Consider the following 4982-nt stretch of genomic DNA (forward strand, 5'->3'; position numbering starts at 1 on the left):
TTCACCTTATTTTAAAAAATCCTGATACAGTCTGGTGTATATGTATGTATACACACACACACACACACACACATATATATATATATATATGTGTGTGTGTGTGTGTGTGTGTGTGTGTGTGTGTGTGTGTGTGTGTGTGTGTGTGTGTGTGTGTAAATCAATTTTCACTGTGTCTCTAATTTATTCTAAAGATAAACTAATATTGTTTTGAAAAATTTACATTTTGAAAACTTAAATACCTTTTCTTCAGTCCTACATTATATAAAATGTTACTTTTATCTAATTTATTGTAAAACTATATTAGGGATGAACTACAAAACATATAGCGCTATTAACATGAGTTTCACCCAGGGGTGTCAAACTCCAGTCCTCAAGGGTCGCTGTCCTGCAGTGTTTAGATGTGCCACAGGTAAAAAACAGTGGAATGAAATGGCTTAATTACCTCCTCCCTGTGTAGATCGGTTCTCCTGAGCCTTGCTAATGACCTAATTATTCTTTTCAGGTGTGGTGCAGCAGAGGCACATCTAAAAGTTGCAGGGCAGCGGCCCTCCAGGACTGGAGTTAGACGTTGAGATTTGGACTGTTTTGGGGTCGGAACGGCGCCATGCTTGCTATTTAAGAGCGTGAGGCGCATGCGCTAGATAGCTTAATGACGCGACGTGAGTATTTAATGAAGACGCGGTTCGCACCTGGCCGCAGGAGACATCAAACCAACGTGCTGACATACATTCATTCTGGAACCCGGATTAAAAAAAAGACTTTTCTGATCTTCTAAGACGCTGAATCCGAGTGGACGCCCAACTTGAATAACTGAGAACTTTTCTGGATGTACAAATTGTCTCCTTGTTGAATGAGCCTGGCAGGTTGGTGTCCACCTGCTACAGTGGACGCGACTAGGGCGCAGGAGCGTCATGATTGAAATCGCTGGGTTTGTTATTCGGTAAGTTATTTTTAGGATACCTTATTCTTAATTGTTTGCTTCTTCCGTCATGAAAATATTGAAGCCGTTTTCTGTGTTTAAAACGGCACCAGAGGAGGAGCGACCCGGCCATGGCGTCTTGGCGGCAGTTTGATTGCTGGCGTCCCGGAAATATCTGAGGAATAAAAATGGCGTCTGGAATTGGCAGCAGATCGATAATGGATATACCTAGGGTGATCTACAATCAAGTTGAGGATCGCTTCAAGCTGCCTGGGGGATCCGCCCGACCCATCAAAGGTTGGTTAGGTCAAGCAACTGTTCGATGTCGGGTCCAGAAGACATCTCAGGGTAGGAGCTGCTGGTTTTGCTGCTGGTTTTGCTGCTGGTTTTGCTGCTTGGTTTTGCTGCTGGTTGAAGGCCTATGCTAGGCCTCTTGCTCTGCTGGTTTGGTTTGGCTCTCTGCTGAGTCTGAGCTGAGAAGGATTCTGCTGGTTTAAATCCTTATGGTTTTGTTTTTATACTTCAGTTTTTGAAACAACTGCTGTGGTCATGTTGACCTGTAGAGGTTTTAGTTGTTGGGATCTTAAGTTCATGGTTGAAAGTAGAGTTGTGATGTGAAAGAAAGAAGGCTGCCATGGATTTGGCAAATTCAGTTTAGAGGTTGCAGGAAGTGATTTAGCCTAGGCATAATAAATATCATGACTTGACATCGATAACATACCTACATATTTAATGTGGCTGTGTTGTCGTATTAACATAGGTGCTTTAAGATGATATTTATCTTTTTGATGAATATTATCTAATTTTTGGGTGAAAATAAGGTCTTACATTTCTACATACCTTTTTTATTTTTTGTGCCTACTAAATATTTAGTTTCAAATTTTATCTAAATATTTCAAAGGCAGGGTTCATACTTTAATAATTCAATAAATCAAACAAATTTTATTTACGTTAATTTAAAACACCGTGAAAACCGATTTTATTTTTGCGCGGCCTCTTGCGATTTCATCTTGGAATTTCATTTCTTCTGGATGACGACGGTCAGCGGAGAGATCTACTGGAGCTGCAGGTCGGAGGTCACAGAGGTAATGTTCACACTGTCTAATCAATCTCTTTTTGCAGGTTTTCAGCTGCAGTTAACTCCATGTTTGTCTTCTAGAGAGACTGGGAGCTGTGTTAAGTGTATGTTTTAACCCCAGTTTCTCTCCTAGACTAAGCAAATGGTTGACCTTTTGTTGCACCCAACTGTTTCCCCCCATTCTCCAGCCTTTAAAATCACAGTTAAGCTTTTTCTTTCAGAGACAAAGTCACCAAAAAGGAGCTTTTTCTGCAACTAACTCCATCTTCTCCTACAGAAATACCCCTGAAAAATCATCTTTTTCTTCTGTCCTCTTTTTCTCTGTCCTTTCAAATCCCCCGGGGGTAGTGATAGATGGCCTTTAATACAGAACCACCACCTGGTTCTGCTGGAGGTTTCTTCCTGTTAAAGGGAAGATTTTCCTCTCCACTGTCACTACATGCATCCTCAATATGAGGCACTGCTTTAGCTTAACTTTCAACCAATTTAAATAATTGGTGCAATGTTGACCTCTTTAAGTCTTCCTCTTAAAGGGAAGTTTTTCTTCATTGTCCTCATGCATCCTCAGTATGGTGATGGAGAATAGTTTTGAGCTCATGGTTGAAAATTTAAGGCCTTGTCAACACCACAAAGAATATGGACTGAGAAGATGTAGAAGCCGAATGTGGATATCAAAATGGCTGCCATGGCACTGGACTCTGAACCTAAGGAAAGGAAATGTGGTTTGCTACTTCCTGAAGCCATTCCTCGAGGCTTTGAAGTCATCGGATGAGTTCAAGGAAATTGGTAATGGAGTACAACGTAGCAGTTCGTTATTCCATTCAGGAAAAACACGGTAGGTTATATGTCCTGGTTGCTACTGGGTACAGCAACCAGGACAACACAGTAAATGTGTGGAACAGCAATGACGACAAAGACCAACGACACATAGGGAAAAATTCCTTCAGATGACCGACGGCCGACTGTACCTGACATTGACAGACGGAAAAGGCCTTCGCCTGCTGCTGTTGGATGACGTCGGTGACCCTTCCATCGGCTTGGCAGTCCTCCTCAAGAAATGCTGCAGGTATTTTGCTGATAGTGATTTTTACAAGTACGAGTTTTTGAAAAGGGAACATTTCTTTAAAATTTGCCAAGTTAAAGGGTTTGGCTTGAAACCTACACCTATTCTGTTGTCTTCCTGTCCTGTTGTCCTACAGGAATCCACCTGGGTCATCTTTTCATCTAATTTCATCCTTAATCACCCCCCCACCCCCACTGATGGATGGAAAGACCCTCATCGCCCCGCTGCTGATGGATGGCCTCAGTGACCCTACCAGCACGCTCAGCAGGTTTTCTGGAGGAAACCCTGGAAGAGTTCCCAGGTGAGCAGGTAAGGCAGATGCTTCCTGATCCACTTCTCCATTTTGACTTAAAACCAGCACCGGTCTTGTCCTTCAGGAATCCTTCTGCTTCATCTTGTTTTAGTCTCCAATTTCGCCCCCATTGACCGACGGAAAAGGCCTTCATCACCTCCCTCTCCCCTGCTGATGGATGACCTCAGTGACCTTACCTCATCGGCATCTGCAGTCTTCCTCAAGAAATGCAACAGGTATTGGCATAACACTTAGAATGTTTTGAACATTGAGTTGTTAAAGGGTTTGTCATGAATCTGCACCCGTCTGTTGTCCTTCAGGAACTATCCTGGACCTTCACCAACGGACGGCGAAGACCTTCGTGGCCCCCGCCGCCGAAAAGGACAGAGAAGACCTTCATCACTTCCCTCTTCCTCATTGATGGATGACCTCAGTGACCTTACCTCATCGGCATCTGCAGTCTTCCTCAAGAAATGCAACAGGTATTGGCATCACACTTGACTCAGAATGTTTTTGAACATTAAGTTAAAGGTTTTGACATGAAATCTGCACCCGTCTGTTTTCTTTCAGGAATCCTCCTGGACCTTCACCAAAGGATGGATAAGACCTTCATCGCCCCCCAGTGGATGGAAGGAAAATGACAGAACTTGAAACATTTAACAAGCTCAGTTTTTCTTTTTCTACAAAAAACTGGATAAGTCTTCAGTGAAATTGAAAAACAATTTTGTTTAGAGACTTCATAATTTTTATTTGTTGTTTTGGTTTATTTATTGTACATATTTTAAATGTTTCAGTGTTGAATGTTTATTGATCTTGGACTGGTTTAGATTATCCTGCTCTATGTGTGTAATTATGCAGGTGTAGGGTTAGATTACTGGAGAACAAATCTGTCACTTTTCTCATTTTCTTTTTCTACTTCATTATGTATTTCAATGGTTAACTTTTTGTTTTCTGTTTTCCTCTCCATAGAAGCTCCATCTGGTCTGGTTTTCTGATTGGCTGTGGTTCCTTCCTGCAGGAGGGGATTGGCTGGCATGATGCTGCCATCACCTAACCATTCTCTCTCTCCTGTTAACGTTCCACTTCCATGAATGTAGAAAGTTCTCCAGACCAGCTGACCTGTTGTCTCTGCTCTGTCTTCTCTTAGTTCCAGTCCGTCGTGGCAAATGGCTGCTGGGTCTGAGCCCGGTTCTGGTTCCGCTGGAGGTTTCTTCCTCTCAACTATCGCTACATCCATGTTCGGTCTGAAGGATTGCTGTAAGGTCAACGACTCAACACGAGAAACTTGCTGTCGCCCCTGCTGGTCAGCAGGAGTGACTGCTGTAAGTCAATGACTCCATGCAGTCTGCTGGGTTTCCTTTGGTACAAACTGTTTAAACTACTTTAATAATTAACTAAGCTTATTGTACTGTTAACTAATTGGAATGTACATGGTTCAACTAAAATGATTTCAAAGTGCATTGAGATGACTTGTTGTGAGTTGGCACTATAAAATTAAGCACTTAAACGACCAAAAACTCCCCCAAAACCTATACCAAAAACTCCCCCAAAACCTATACCAAAAATTCCCCCAAAACCTATACCAAAAATTCCCCCAAAACCTATACCAAAAATTAAACATCAAAATATT

The sequence above is a fragment of the Poecilia formosa genome, unplaced genomic scaffold (genome assembly GCF_000485575.1).
Source record: "Poecilia formosa unplaced genomic scaffold, Poecilia_formosa-5.1.2 Scaffold170, whole genome shotgun sequence".
Classification (NCBI taxonomy): Eukaryota; Metazoa; Chordata; class Actinopteri; order Cyprinodontiformes; family Poeciliidae; genus Poecilia; species Poecilia formosa.